Source organism: Aulostomus chinensis, chromosome 19, assembly GCF_037954235.1.
Source record: "Aulostomus chinensis isolate RoL2024-O1b breed Wild chromosome 19, RoL_Achi_v1.0, whole genome shotgun sequence".
Taxonomy (NCBI): Eukaryota; Metazoa; Chordata; class Actinopteri; order Syngnathiformes; family Aulostomidae; genus Aulostomus; species Aulostomus chinensis.
The window spans coordinates 10,177,527-10,194,557 of NC_141338.1; positions in this window are offsets into that span (position 1 = coordinate 10,177,527).

A 17,031-nucleotide genomic window follows, 5' to 3' on the forward strand; every position below is an offset into this window, starting at 1 on the left:
AATGAAGTGCAGTTCAAACTGTGATAGATTTATCTATGTGACAGACAGACAGACAGACAGTGAAAGGCGAGGAGGCACGAACAGAGAGAACCAAGAGCAAACATTAGCTGGGTTTCAGAAGAACAAGGTGAGAGATTGCAGCTTACAGTCACCAATAGTTCCACTCCACTAAACTATTGATTTTGTCACTCGTTTTGTTTCTTCCTCTTTGGACACTCTGCTGCTTTCGCTCTCCTCTGGGACGTCAGATGAAAGGATGCCACCAGTGAACAAGTAAGTGAAATGCGCTGCGAATCATTCAGGGAAACGCCTCCAGAGATCTTATGCTGAGACAATCGTCCTCTTTGTTCGCTGCGACATCCCTGTGTTGCTTGGGGATGCAAACACTTGGTTAGAGTTGACGCAGATACACACACACACGCGCGCGCACACACACACACACACACACACACACACGCATGCTCACACTGGAGAAAGGATGGAAGAAGGGAGGGAGTCGCCAACATGTCACAGAACAACTTTGGCTAACAAAAAACACTTCAGCTTCATAAATCTTAAATGAAACAAAATGTTTAGTTTTCATTAGAGTGGGGTTTTTTTTTGTCTTTTTTGAGTTATTAACGTAATAAAGAACACAGGGAGGTACTACGCTTTTGATCATGTACAGTTCCTGGCCCCAGTCATAACAATACAATATCCCCCAAGAGTAGTTGTAAAAAGTGTCATATAGTTTTATGAATTATGATGTGCAAACAGTCATGAGGCGCCATGACAGAAATTGTCATTGTCAAATGTTAAATGTCATTCTTTAATACAGATCTTGAGGAAAGTATGACGGATGCTGAAATTCAAATGTATATGTAAATTTGTTCTGTTTTATGTCATATCTCACACTAATTTCAGCACAGAAAAGCCATCCAATCGTCATTAATTCTTCACCAGTAAATAAAACCTACTTCTTTTTTTTTTAAGTATTTCATCATTAGCACGGATTTCAACCTCGTTTTTTACATTTTTTTCATGGACATTTCATTACAATTTGTGACCTGACATCTTAAATCAGTGTTTGTTTTTAAGGGTCGCAAGGTGATTTACTGAAATAAAAGAAAGGATTCTGAAAGGATTCAAAGGGCTTTCATTGTTCCAAAAGGGGGATAAAATAGTAATACAACAGCTGTAGAAATAGCAGTTACATTTTAAATCAACTTTAAATTTGTCTGTATTTGAATTAGGCCTATTAGTGTGTATATCATTTCCCTCCTCTGCAGATATTGGGGGCTGTGTGAGTGACACCTTTATTTTGGGGGTTCTGAGCTGAGAGGTTTGGGGGCCTACATCTTAAAAGATTCAGACGCGGATGGAACTCGGATATCATGGCTGATAAATGCCCTGCAGCTGTCCTCTTATTTATGATTCAGTCTTTTTCTCCGAGGTGTTTTAATTATTTCATAAGGTCTCTGTACATTAAGCTAAACTGTTTCAATGTCGGGGAGGGACGATCGAGAAGCAAGAAATGAAATGTCTGTGTTTTATTTCTACATAACAAGCAGCCGAATAGCAACAGCAGCAGTGAGGGCATTAAGGCCGCAGGCAGGCAGGCAGGCAGGCAGACGGGCGGGCGGCAGATAAAGAGGACTCTATTAGTCTCGGCTCATTGTGCCACTCTGATTTCTTTCTACTTCCTAATTGGCTGGCTTCAGTGGGCTTGGCAGCCATATTTCAGTTTAAAGGAGAAGGATCCATGGGTCACGGGAATAAAGGGGCCCATTTGACAGGTCAGCAGGCTGATGTCTACAGCATAGTCTGAAGTCAAAGGTCAAACTAACATCAAGATAGGCTGTGGCAGTGAGGGTCAGCTCCTACACCGGAGTGCCCAATCAGTACGTCGGCAGACTGACTGGAATGTTGAATCTTTGGATTTTAACAGGAATATTGTAGATTCAGAGACCTTACAGATGCTTCATTCAATCAGGAGTGATTCCAAATTCAAAAAGAACTTTGTTCTTATATCAATGAGTAAATCCCAGCTTTTCTCAATGATTTTTCAGCGACATTCAATTGAAGAACTAATATATACACACACACTGATCAAGAAAACATGTACACACACTGCACATACATTAATATATCAGATGTCAACAGATGTTTTGACACATCAGCCACAGTAGATTAACGTCAACAGGAATTTCAGTGCATTCAATACTCACTGGTTTTGTCACCACAGCTTTATTATTAATTCACGATCAGAGCTCAAACTGTCATAACACACGCTAACACAGACAGTCCAAGTACAGGATTAAAAAAATAAACTGTGCAGAGAATGAGATGTGATATTTGAGTACTGCAAACATCAGGGTTTGTTTTTTGTTGTTGTAATATCTTGAAAAGCAAATACATACATTTCAAATTAGGCCTGTCATTTGAGAGACATTGATTAGACTCATTATTCTATACATCACAGGAGCAAAGTCAGACAAAAATAACTAAAGTAATCCAATTATGAGTAATCCATGAATTGCAGTGGTCGGAGGCTTAAGCAACATTGGGATTGGTGGGATTTAGTTTGTCCAACAGACCACATTGGAATCCCCCCCCCCCCCCCCCCATAACTCCATTAGAATTAACATTCACCTCAAGAAGATGAGCAGCCTGAAATCATGAAATTTACCATGCACATTTGCACACGCATTAACTCATGTATGCACGCACGCACGCACGCACGCACGCACACACACACACACACACACACACACACACACACACATAAGCTCAGGACAGTCTGCCTGGCACCAGACAGCAGTGCACTACTGCCAAATGAGATGTGTGAGAGCCCCCTGCTGCCAAGAGGCGGACAGGAAGAAGAAACAAACCCTCTCTAATGGAGACATGACATGCTCGCCGGGGCGGAAACTCAAACAAACGATTAATGGGCCATGGAGACTTTAGTACAGCAGCAAAATACCCTCCGCTACCCCCCCCCCCTTTGTACTCCCTCACTCTCACTGTGTCCCATGTTGGCTGAGGGGCTTTGACATTTCAAGACACAGGCCTCTACCCCAAGGCGACATATTTCTGCCACCCCCCTTACCCCCTTCTCTCTGCCGAGATCCCTGAATTGAATTAAGTGGACAACACAGTAATAGTATCATGAACATTTCAGAAGGCAGAAGAGACAGACACCGGCATGTTTAAGCTTGACGCCAAGGCATATTAGAGGTTTACAGCCGAATATCCAGGAAGGCAAAGACGAGAGCCCCTCACATCCTCCGGTACAGAGAAGTTACAACACCGCTGGAGGTGGTGACCGAACTGCACCAAATGAGACAACCAGCCATATGGAAGGTGCACATCCCCAACAACTACATGCATGGTGACCACATGTGACAGAAATCCAAAAGAAGAGTTGGTTGCAAAGACTTTTATGCAAACTTTAATGGTGTGGATCATCATATGGAGTCACAATGAGTCCTGAAGCAGTGAGATGTGGACACCAGCTGTATCGTATCACTAGTTCAGAGTTTAGCAGGTCTGGTAAAGGGTGAAGGAACAGCTGAGGAGCCTGAATGTCTTCAAGAAGGAATCGTGTGTGTGTGTCTGTGTGTGTGTGTGTGTGTGTGGGGGGGGGGGGGGGGGTGTTCCATTTTCATGGGGCCACGGAGGTCCATCCAGTCCAGTCGATGGTGCTGCCTCCTCCGCAGTCACAGCAAAGAGTAGAGAATGAGAGAAAGAGAGAGAGAGAGAGAGAGAGAGAGAGAGAGAGAGAGAGGGTGAGGGGAAGAAGGGAAGCCCCTTCATGTGTTTTGATTAGCAGGTAATGATCTTTGATCTAATTCGCTGACTGGGAAAGTGCGGCTCCCATTGAAATCCGGTGGATGCTTGGCCGACCTGGAGCCAGTGTCACTTCTCGTTAGGGCCTGCGGCTCCATGACCTCCCCATTGCCAGTCCCAGCCCCCTCTTCACAGCATGTGCACCCCGCGTAATGATATCAATAGCAGCAGGGGTGCAATGAATACAAATCCGCGTGCAGAATGTTTGGACAAGAATTCGCTCCCAACCCTCCCTCCTCTCGCTGCTCCACTCACCAACGTTCAACCTCTTTCCACGACACAAAGGGCTAGGTTAGAGCTGTAATCTGGATGCTTGGTTTCACGCTAAACTGTTGGCTACTGCAAAGATAAATGCCCCCTGCTGGCTGGATACAACTGTATATGTGTCATGTGAGAGTCTGTTTTCATGTTTCTATCATCAAGGTTGACTGTATTGGGCTTGAGCGTGTGAAAATGTGTTTGATTGTTTGGATTTATTCATGCATGCGGCTAATCCATTCAAGCTGTGAAGTATAAAATAATGACTGTTGCATGCTTACTTGAGACAATACAGAACTCACTTGTCCAGTTGCATGAAATGGGACGGTTCAAATAAAGACTTCAGTTATGAATATGGTTGTTTCAGATACATTTTTTTGACGATACCAATCTGACATAATTATAATTAACTTATGAGGGAACACTTAGAGGTTTTTCTGATGTAGGAGACTTCTGTCTGCCTGTACATGTTCCTCAATCACAAAAAGAACTATAAAGGGGATTTCTGGTGTTTATTACACATTTGACCTCCACTTATATCAGTATAAAAAGAAAGCCCCTAATGAGAAGGGTACAATAATGTAGACACTGTCTGGTAATGTTAAGAAAGTATTTTTGTTTCGTAGGTCACCTGGTACAAGATCCAGGTCGGTTCCTCTGGAGATTTACTGTCTCTTTCTAATATCATTACACAAACTAGACTATTGTAACACAGTCTCACGTCAAATTTTACCAATCAATAATCAATTTGAGGCACGGTGGTGCAGTGGTCAGCACTGTCGCCTCACAGCAAGAAGGTTCCAGGTTCGACCCCCGGCTCCAGCTCAGGATCTTTCTGTGTGGAGTCTGCATGTTCTCCCTGTTCCTGTGTGGGTTCTCTCTGGTACTCTGGACTGTGAGTGTGAATGGTTGTCTGTCTATGTGAGTTGGACTGGTGATGGACTTGTGACCTGTCCAGGGTGAACCCGTCCAGGGCCCGCGAAGGCTCCTGGGATAGGCTCCAGCCCCCCCCCCCCCCCCCCCCACGACCCTTAACAGGATAAGCAGAAGAAAATGGATGGATGGATGAATGGATGGATGGATGGACTAATCGATTTTAAAAATTAGAAGGGTTTTTCAACTGGTGTATTTCAGTCTGAGGCTTCATCTCTAACAGTGGAGACACAGAATCCTCGGTCCAACATCATAACGCCATTAGCAGCCTCTGAGATTGTTTTGTAGTTTTAAAAAACTGTGCTTTATTGTTAATTGACAACAGCTTCTAGAAATGCTATTTGTTGTTGGAAAATAACATTTTATGATGTGTCAATACAGATCAGGTCTGGTTGGGTTTAGGCACTTCATTGGATTCAACCAACACTCCAACCTCCACACCCATCATGAGGTGCTGCTGAACCAGGGTTCAGACATGGAAATACACTTCCAGTTTAAATTCTTTTCATAAAGGGTTCTGTTGATTGTTACCAGGCCAAAAAAATTGGAAATCCCCCTCAATTTTTGCAAATTAGTATATTAGTTCTCAACTCTGTCGAATATTTCTTAAGATGTATTTGAATTATTCATATCTTTCGCAAAATATAATTTCTTCCTTGGCTGGTGCTCCACCTCTCCACCAAATTTTGTAAAAAGTGATGGTGTGTAATTCCGCTGGCAGACAGACACTTTGAAAGAGCGGAGCTCTGTTGATGCCAAAGTTACCAAAAAAAAACAAAAACACACAGCAGTTTCACGTTCAACAGATCTTAAGGTTTTATAGGTTCTTCCCTGGCCCACCCACCCTCCAGGTTTTAGAGAGACGCAGAAACAAACTCACCCACACACACAGGAGAAGGGAGAGCTAATAAAGCAGAAATGTGATTCAAAAAAATATGCATTGTTCCTGAGTGACTCGGGTGTCCCATCTGGCACTTTCTTCTTATTATCAGATCTTGAAAGATACAAAAATCGTGCCATGTAGGAAAAGGAGACGAGTACGACTACGAGTGCTTGTACTGCTACTGCCAGGACCAGTCTCAGACGCCCAGTCATCCCCTATCGAACACTCGCCCAGTGTTGTACCTGACACGGCAGCCACCTGATTTCCGTCTCTGGTATTGACACAGCCGTGTAAGGCAGCCTGACCACCAGCGCCCATTAACAAAGGTATGTTCATGGAGCGGGCCAACGAAAGCCTCTGTTAAATCAGGAAGGAAAGAACCAATGCATTTCTTTTCTGAATTAACAAGACTGGAAAAGCTATAAAAATCCCTGCTGTGAGACCTGTTTATTATCAATTACTGCAGCACAATGTTGCCACACTGTGAACATACATGTGCTGCAGCCATGTGCCTCTCTGCAAGGATTCCATGCCACATGCCCGCCCGGCGCACACTGAGTCCTCACTTCTTCACTCGGCTGCCTGCTTCATTACTGCTGTCTGAGCACACCGGCGCTGTTTTCTACAAAGCTCACATTTACATAGTTCCATGTTTAATGTGCTGTGAAACGCAGCAGTGTCCCGAATAATGTCTACGATGTGCCTTTGTTAGGCTGAAAACTAAGCAGAGCGATCATCCCAAAAAGAAGACCAATTCAGGCATCCTATGAAGTCTAAATGTGAGTTTGACTTTGTATTTTCATCAGGAAGTCAGAAATGTGTGTATGTCTTCACCAAACGAATGCAGTAGATCCTGCAGCAGAACAACAGCTCCTGTCATTAACCTCAAAGAAAATCCACTTGTTACCCAACAGTTTTATCCCTGTGGTGTTACTCTTTTCAGTGGTGGGTCACTCTGCTAATTGAACATCTCCCTTCCTGCCAGCCATTAGGAATGAAGTGAAACACATGTGGTGGTGGATGACACTGCTCACGCAAGTGGTTTGGACGACCACTCTGTAATTAAAGGGCGGTTTATATCGTCTTGTAAGACTGGAGCGGCTGGCAGGAGCTGTGCTCCATATCCGAGGCGTGTTCCATGTGCCGCAGTTTGACAGAAGTGTCTTAGCTTGTGGCCTGTCGTCACCGGGGATGACACAATTTAGAGTCTGTTTATGGTAAACACATTGTTGTGCTGTCAGGCTGTGGTGGACAGACGCAGATGAATAACTTCCTGCAGAAAAGGAGGCTTTTTTTTCTTTGACAGCCTCCCCTTTCACCCTAAAGGGTCTTCATCTGCAGTCGTCACTCATGTGAGTTCAGTTTCGGGCAGCAGCGAAGGATTATGCTCATTACCCATTAAGATGCTGATAGGTTCACAATGAATCGATGAATCATCACGAGTCTAAAATATGCCAAGAAAATTTGAAGAATATGCAGGATGATAATTTATAATTTATGGACCAACTAACATGTTCAAATCACCTCTGGTGCCACTTTGTATGAAAGTTATTATAATGAGCAACTCTATAAACCCTTAGTACTGTAATTATTACCGTGATAGCAACAGAAACAAACTGAAGGTAAGATTATCAGACTAACTTGAATAATGCGTCATTGTTTAACCTTCACTTTACTTTTTAGCTGCTTTATTAGGGCAAATTAATTTTCATGCTTTTATCACTCATTAACTATGCATTTATTATCTGTTAACTAAGCAAGAGCACTCCTTTCTAATATTAATAAGGTCTTTGTTATGCACTTGTTTACGAAGTCTCGAGCTGCTAATGGATCTAAAGTGAGAACAATGGCTCGTTAAGGTTAATCGCTCTTTTATCAATATTGGCTGACACTTCATTAAGGCTTAGTCACTGTCAGCTAAGTTTTTTTGTGGCTACAAGAAGAAGATACAGTCTTACTAAGACGTAGTAAGCATCTTATGTACTTGTCACCCATGAATTCCTGTTTTATATTATAAATGATTGGAAATGGTGGCAAATCCTTGTTTTAAAAGTCAACCAGCAAATGTTTTATGTTTTTGCTTGGAATCAATAATTAACCAATTATCACAAAAGTTGGCAACTCATCTTTGAAATGGCTGCTCTGGTGTCATTTTTGGGGCTCATTTGATAAATAAATAAAATATTTTACCGAAGGCCTTGCAGGAAATTTTAATCATTTTCACGGTTGGAACTTCAGATTTTACATACATTCATGACAATGCGTATCAGTCAAAACTGTTGAATAATTGATCTTGTAATGAATTAAGAGACCCTGCATGACATTTACACCCGTGTGAGGAGTCCCATCTCCACTGACTCAACACTCAGGGAATCTTGTTCCCACAGCTTATTATTCAGGTACATCTAAAATGCATTAGCATTAATACAACTATACCGGCCATTAAACCTTCATGAGCACATGTAGGAGTTCTGGGTCACACATCTTTTGTCATACATTTCACTTAACAGCTATTAATGAAGTCAATTTTCAATTGTTTTTGTTATTTCATTCGGTGACGGTGACGGTATACTCAACACATCTCCAGTATTTTCTCATGAAGATGTTTGATAATGTAATGAAAAGCGAAACGGCCTCTCTGACTAAATTTCCAGAATGAATGAGTGGAAAGATTAAGATGAATTGCTACATCTGGCTCTCACTGAAACTCTAAAGGAAGTGGAGATAACCAAGGAGGGTCTGGTTATTCATCACCATCCAGACATGTGCCCGTACACGACTGTAAAGGTTTGAGAAAACAGACACACAGATGGACGGAAACTCACCAGCCAGGCATACTCAAAAGCAGCACCTGAATTTAAAAGAAGAAAAAAAACAAAACAGTTTGACTGTGGAGGAGAAGGCAGTGGATTGACAGCTGGACCAGGAGGGCAACTGGTTAATGTCACCTATCATCCAGACCCTTAGTGCCCCACACATCCCCTTGCATCCCACTCTCTTTTTCTCTCTCCACTCTTTTCCTCAAGGGAGCAACTTTTCCTCCAGATCCTGGCTTACATAAACCCCAGAGCCTCAGACCCCAAACAGAATTCGCTGCAGACCTCGGGCTGCTTGTCCTCTCTTTGCTTCATCTATCTCTTCCTCCCTCCACTATTTTCATCCCGTAACCATCGCTCCCTTTGTTCTTTGCAGTCGATCGATGCACCATAACTCAACTGGCCTCTGGTGTTTGATGTCTGAGCTCTGGATATCATTTCAACCGTTTTCATTGAATAAGTGAACTGATGAACACAAGCATGCGCACATACCGCCATCGTGCGAGCGCGCGCGCACACTCACAGGCGTGCACGACACAAATGAAAAAGAGACTGAGACAGAGACATAATATGAGAGAAAAAGAAAAAGAGGCTGCTTGGAAATAGAAGGCATTATGTTAAATGACTATTCAGCTGTGGGGCACAAGCATCCAGTTAAAGTGTTAAGCCCTCAGCGCTCATTGTGAGTAGTAAAGACTTTAAACTGGCATTAACTTGAGTTTTACACAATGATTTTTCATCCATGTGTGGAAACGTTTGCTGACAGCATCAAGGAAGCACGGAACATGGTACGGTCCAGTTCAAGACACGCTGTTGGGCAGGTCAAAAGAGACGTCAATCTCAAGGAACGTTCCGTCTGAATAAAGGATAAATGAATAAGACTCAATCTCTTCCAATCACAGACCCAACGTTCAGCGTAAACCAGTCGAAATAAACTGATAAGTAATCAGTCGCTTAGGACCTGCACCATCCTGCTTTGTTTTCAGTACATACAAAGTGAACCATTTCATATCTTCTTCTTCTTCTTCCTCTACTCATACATCCCACCATGTGTCAGTATTGAATCAGTAACCTGTTGCAAGTTCTTTACAAACAAGAGAAGCCTGCTTTTTGCAGACAGATGAGGTTTGATTCTGAGGCTTTATTTTGTACTAATGTAACTTTAGTGTGCGTGTGTGTGTGTGGGGGGGGGGGGGGGGCTGTCATGGACCTACTAAGAGGCCATTACATTTTGGATAAATCTGTTTTTCTGTTGTCGTTGCTTTTTTTAGCATTGGCTTTGGTGGAGCTGTGCGCTCGAGTCCAGTACTGCAGGGTACACAGAGAGCTGAAAAATCCCCAACTTCTTTTTTTAAATTTTATTCCTGCTTTCTGTCAGCTACCAGAAATACCCTGAGCACGTCAGGTTTGGCCCAGCTGGTCCAGTTTAGAGACTGGAGGTCTTGGTAGTTGAGTATATACAAAATAACTGAATAGAATAGAATGTCTTTATTGTCACTGCACACCATTACAGCGAAACCTTTGTGCAACTCTTTCCGGTAGTAGAAAAAGAATAAAAGAGCAACATAAAAATAGAAAGATAATAGACAAACCAACTAGAATTAATAATTGCTAGCTGCATATATTAGCACATATTGCACAGTCAGTGTATTGCACGGTTCAAGCGGGATTTTGTTGCAATTTGCTACGATATTGTGGTCTGATGTTGATGTTCAAAGTTGCACCGTGAATCTGAATTAAAACAATGTAGTGTGTCGAGTTTACACATCTAAGATCTACCTGCCCAGTGCTTGCTGTTTTCATTCAGTTAGCATCATAGATTCTTCTATTATTGATTTCCACAACCAAAAACAGTTCAATTCGCGGTACAACTCAGGTTACAATCAAATTCACTCTGAAAACAAGGAGATTTAAGTAAAACGTGGTATAATTTGATAGAAATCAATAACCTCTTCCTCGTCTCCCTTGAAGCAGGCTGATTTATCAGGCCGTGAGGGTAGTGAGAGATCTGATTCGACCTATCATGTCATGAGATAGAGGAGCGTGTTCAGGTGCAGTGAGCTGGGAGGGAGTGCAGTTGTCATGTTCCCTAACGTGTAGCAGGATGTATTGCTGGCAGAAGCAGCAGGGGAGATCCAGAGTCTCTCCTGAACACTCACAAGCTCATGAAAGAATGATGGTTGATTACCTGCAGGAGATGAGCTCCGTTGGCCCTCCCGAGTCACAGGATAGCACTTTAGTGCTGCCGAGCGGGACTCTGAATGATGTCTGAAAAGTCGAGGAAGGAGGCGATCCATCGTTATCCTGTTGTTCATTAACCGTTGTTGTGGTTTTTCCTTGTTTTTTTGTTTTTTTGCATTCATTTCAGAATATATTTGTCTCAATTAAACAAGATTTTATTTAAAAATGGATCCATAGCCCGAGTTTCGTAATTATTATTAATGTATTTTTGATTCCTAGATACAGCCTCATTTCTTATTCATTATATGAACTTGTTGTTAAAACCATCGTCTTCATTCATAAAAGCTGTCGATGCGTAACAAAATGATCAAAAGACCTGGTAGGGTAAATGCCAATCATCTAGAAAGGGTTATTAACGGTTAACACCTGTCTCACTGGTACCTGACGCACACATCGTTAGCTTTAAGACACAAACACGTCTGCTTTCTTTGTTATATTCCCGTTTTCTGACTTCAGTGTCGATAACCCGTTTTGTGCCACGGCCCCGCTCTTTAGGAGAACAAGGTCCAGATGGCTTGGGGGGCCCGTCAGTTTCCCTCCACCAGCCACTCTGCTTATCGGCAAATTCACTTCACTTCAAGGAACCACTGACAGCTCTGTTAATTTGCACCTTTTGCCCCTTCTCCCCCCCCCCAGACACTGACAGCACTGAGACATTCATATGTCTATTAACTCTTGTCTTCTAACTGCATCTTTGGTGAGTTGGCTACTCTTTTTTTAAATTTTTTCCTACAGAAAAATGACAAATAACTTGCGTTTTTCCATTCAAACAAACTAGTTTTGGATGTGAAAGAAACCGAGAATTAACTAATTCAGCATACGTGGAATAAAACGGGCAAGTTAGAATAAGTAAACGGGATTTTTGTGGCATGGAACTGCACAGGCACAAATTATTTAAAGTTTCCATTACATTTAGAGATTTGTTAAACCACTCTCCAAAAAAAAGAGGAAAAATCCACGCCAACATTTTGTTTTTGTCAGTTTTCTTGTCACCCTGCAGCCAATAAAACCTAAGCAGTTATAAATCCATCATTTCATCATCATCATCATCATCATCATCATCATCATCTCCGCTGCTGACACGACATCACAAAACAAAAGATCCAAAAATCAAACTCTTTTTTTTTTTCTAACCCTAGAAGCCATAAACTGTAGTTCATAGCAGCACAGTGGCATTAGAAGGGTCAGTCCCAGGATCTTGGCCTCTACCCTCAGCGGAACTGAGTCTCTGACCTGTTGGTCATTTGTCCGAAGTGCAGGTTAGGCCATGGACAGCCGGCGGGGGAGTCCAATCAGCCCACAGCTTTGATCTGCTGTTACCACGAATAGGGAGTCATGAAAGAGTCCCTGTTAAATTACAGTGGGGTTCTAAATACTAATCAATAACGATGCCCAGCAGTTACAGGTGACTGCTACACATCTGGTTCAAGTTCTGTGATTAAATAGAACATGAAATTTCTGATGGATCCGTTAATATCTCCAGAATAATCCAGGAAAACACTCTGGAGCAAAGTGATGTAAATCAAATGCATTTCAGCCAAAATAGAACCTATTTGTGTTTTTCATTAATTATCACATTATTTTTGGGGACATTTTTTGATTTTTCTGTTATGATTTTTACTCCAATTGACCTGTTTGCATTAATGGATATGAATGTTTTTTTTGTTTTTTTTTTAATGGGTTGCCATGGATCTAATCCTCCTGTGCGTTTGAAGTGGTTGGTCAGGGGGTGGGACAAAAGGTGTTGATTGATAGCCACTTGGCCTATTGGACTAGCTGAGCTTCCTCCAGAAGGTCACGTCTTGTCTGGCCCCTGTCCACTACACACTTCCATAACATATCCGGGGTCTCAGCCCTCCGAAAAAGGGGCTGACACGCACACACACACACACACACACACACACACACACACACACACACACACACACACAAACACAGACTCTGTACCCCCTTGGCGCCACGCTGCGGTGTTGGTCAGGGCCTTGCGTGCCATCCATGGTCTGGCGTGAGGGGGGAAGGGAGGAAGCAGGAGGGAGAGAGAGATGGGAAAATGGTCCACAACCAATCACAACGCCCAGCTCTCCTTATGGAAAAGGTTACAGCACTCTTCCTCTCCCCCTCCCCCAGTCACTGGGATTTTACTGTAGGTCATTCTGTCGCTCACATCTATATTACTCAACACACCAGATGTAAAGTATATAATCTGTTAGCTCAGCACCTGGAAGAACATATATTTTGCTGGAAGGAACTCCAACCAATGAGCCATGCCGCTGAAAAATAGCGATGCGGCACACCGTGAGGTTTGAACGATCCCTGACGAATGGCTGATCACTCAAACGCTTCTACCGGCCAGTTTGTCGACGGTGGATCATTTTAAAACCTCACAAACATGCAGAACTCAGACCCTCAACGGGAGGCCCGAAGCAGCTCAGCCTCTAAGCCCAACCTGACCGACCCTGGACAATGGATAGGGCTCCATCTTTTGGTTGCTAAGATAAATGCAGCAGGTTGTTCTTTTGCGTGACCTTTATAGAGAGAAAATTCTAAATTGTTACAAAAAAAACAAAAATTGTGATGGTAAAATTGGACGATGGATTCAGATTGAAATTCATGGTAATTTCAAAATGTAATAGAAAGAAACCCATCACCTTTTATTTACGGAGCGATATTAAAGAGATATGTTTATGGTTTTATTAAATATTTGAGAAGAGTGTGAAGTGGCTGAATAATTCAAACTCTCCTTTTGCCTTACACTCTCATGCAACAGTTATTAATAATGGTACGATAATTGTATTTGCACAAGTATTTAAGGAATCCTGATGTGCTGGTTAAAATGATAACTGTTTGGAGTGGCCAACTTCTCAAGAGCTCTGTCTTAACCAGCTTTGTCATCTTGTTATCCAGCGTTTGTCTTAAGAGTTCTCTGACTTCAATGTCCAGTGATTATTTTGATTTTCGGTGTTTCTCTGATCCCGGAGGAGACAAATGAAGTGTGTAACCACAGAGAGACAGAGAGCTTGCAGAGGGTGAAAAAAAAAAAGAGTCTGGGAAAACATTCCTTAGACAAGGAAATGAGAGAAGGAGAGAAAAGGTAGTAGAGCGGAAAGATGGGGTAATAGCACTTTTCAATATGTTCGTTCTTGAATGATATTTTGCTATGGTTGAATATTTTAAAGTCCACGTGTTGATGCATTGACCCTCATATCCATTAACTGAAGAACAGAACACCAAAGGCTGTGTTTTTAGCGAGAAGACATGGACCACAACTGGCGGTTGTGCGCACAATCAAGTCAACACCAGCCCTGCATATCTAAACATGTTCAAAAATGTTAGTTTTACCCTGAAATCCCATTAACATCTTGGACTCCTTATGTTTAGATCAGTAGGGGGAAAAAAACACGCTCTTCATCAATAAAGCAGATGTAAATTCGTCAATCAAAGAAAATGATAATAGCATTTCACTGAATTGAGAGAGAAGCAAAGTTATGTATTGAAACTGCTCCCTATGGTGACCTTTGGCTTACCGTAACAAGGGTCGCTTCAGGGAGCCGGGGTCTGATCTGTGCCAGAGAGGGGCGGAAGGTGTTGACTGGATGCAAACGAGTTGGCTCCATCGAGGAGCCACGTTGAAGCTGATAACCTACCCAGAGAGGACCACTTTATAAGGGCTTCCTGACTGGGCTCCGGACTCCTGAACATCCCCTAAAATAACCCTCCGTGAGTCCTAATCCAATGGGCTGTGGCTCCATGCCAACATGTTTACTACTCCCAGAGCAATGAATCCTGTCCTCTCCTTTCAGCTAGCTTGCTGCATGTGTGCATCGGACGTAGGCATCAGTAAATAAAAGACGGCTAAGGGTACATGTTGTTTTAATGACTTACGTGAGTTGTTGAATTATCTTTGTAAAGCACCTTGTGACATCTGTCTGTGAAAAGTCCTAGATTCATCAATTCTATTTACTTACTTACGTACTTCCAGGCACAATTAATGGTTAGTTAATGCTTATTTAATGCTGATTTAAACATTAGTAATGTTTAGTTAACTAATTCAATAGCTATCTAATGTATGTCGTGATCCTTGATTCATGGTATTCATGATATACTCTACACTATAAATGGTATAAACCATGCTTACAGGTCACAGCAAAAAAAACGGGTGGGTTAAGCATTAATAAATGATTAATTAATGCTTAAGTAATGCTAATTTAGCACCCTAAATAACTAAACATGAACTTACTGGTGTTAAAGTTCCCTTGTTGTAAAGTGTAACAATTCAATCGAGAAATTTGACATTTTTTGTTTGTTTATTTTTAATATAGCCCTGGAAGATCAATTTCTACAGGTTTACTTCGGCTGTCAGATCGCGCTTTCATCCAACTCTCCACTCACACATCCCCCAGATGGGTCCACCAGCCCGCTTTCAAATAGCCTATAAACAACAATCCCTGCAACCTCTATTTCCAGTGTTTGCGGTCAAATGACTTAAAACATGCAGAGTGTGGGAAGATGCAGAGGGTAATAAAAAAAAGAAAAAGAGGTGCAAAAAAGGCACAAAAGAGAAGCCTTTGGTACGCCGACTGTATTTCACTCTCATGGCACAGAGGCAAGCAGTGGAAACACTGGCTCGCAGCTTGCTTTAGATGTAATAGTCCCAGCTGAAAAGCTTTCTTTCCTTTTTCTGAGGGTGCATCCAGATTTACAGCTTGACTGCAGGAACACATCTTAGCGGAGACATCGGCTCTCCAGCGATGAGAAATGTTTGTTACATTATAATTGGCTGGTGGTTTGAACAGAAGGGTGAGCTACTTCAGAATGGAAGGAGGTCATAACGAGACAATGGAATATTTATGTCATATATATCAGTAAATGTCAAACAACATTCAAGCGCAGGATGTTGCTGACAAATTAAAATAACAGATAAGGCGGCGATGATAGAGTGTTATTCTGGCTTTTAAAAGCCATGATTATAAATGAGGGAATGTGGATGATGCGCGCGTATCCTTAGCTCACGTGGGTCAGGAGTACCCTGGCCCTCAGGAGGTTGATGGTAAAAAGAAAAATAATCACTTTTTAACCAAAGTTTTAAATGGATAGAACATAATCTAATTAGGAATGTATGATAATGGATATTTGTGGATATCCATTTTCCTGCAATCCAATAAGAAATTTTGGCCTCCAGTGGAGATTAAAACAGGTTTATATACTGATTATATATTGTACATGCTGTTAAAAAAAACAAAAACATGTATCCAGTTTAAATTTGAAATGGGGACTTTTTATTCAAAATGTTTGGAAAAGCCCATAAACACACGGGACAGACTGCTACCAGTACTGATACAATGACCGATATCTGCTGCTACCTATGACGAGCAAACATCATCCCTACATTAAATTTTCTCCTCTCTTGATCGGTTCGTTGGAGGGTTTAAATTATAATTATTAACTTTTCCAAGGAATTTTTCCTGATCATTTTCCAAGTCTGGTTCCTGTTCACTGGTACCGTTCGTGGTCTACAGCCAACACAACCCCCAAAGATGTTTCTACCTCTAATTAGGACGTTTTTGGGCCAGGAGACAGTCCTGCAGATGATAGACCTTCCCTTGTGATCAGGCTAATTTTAGGTTCCCTCTAAGCGTCTGCAAGGCAGGTGGTTCTAAAGATCTTCTGTTTCCAAAACAAAGCCGCAGTACTGTAATTACAATATGACAATAAACCGAGCTAACCAACATCTGACCCACCAGCGTCGCAGCTCCAGCCCGGTCTGAGACGGCAGCGGCGCACATTCAACAGAAGCATCCTGTTGAGGACGTTCAAGCATGAATGAGTCGTCAGACGTTTTTCTACACTGGAGCATTAAACTGCAAATGTCAGTGGTGTTGGTCCTGTCATTCCTGAAGTGGTCTTTTGCTTGGTGAGCGATAGGCTGAGAAAGGGCAGTAATCTTATCACGGGAGCACACAGAGAGCAGAGCCAGACGGCAGGGCCGGCTGCTCCGACACAACAAGCACGTATCTGCTAGCAGATAATTGTTAGATAGCAGATTCAGATAAAGGAGGGGCACCAATGTAAGAA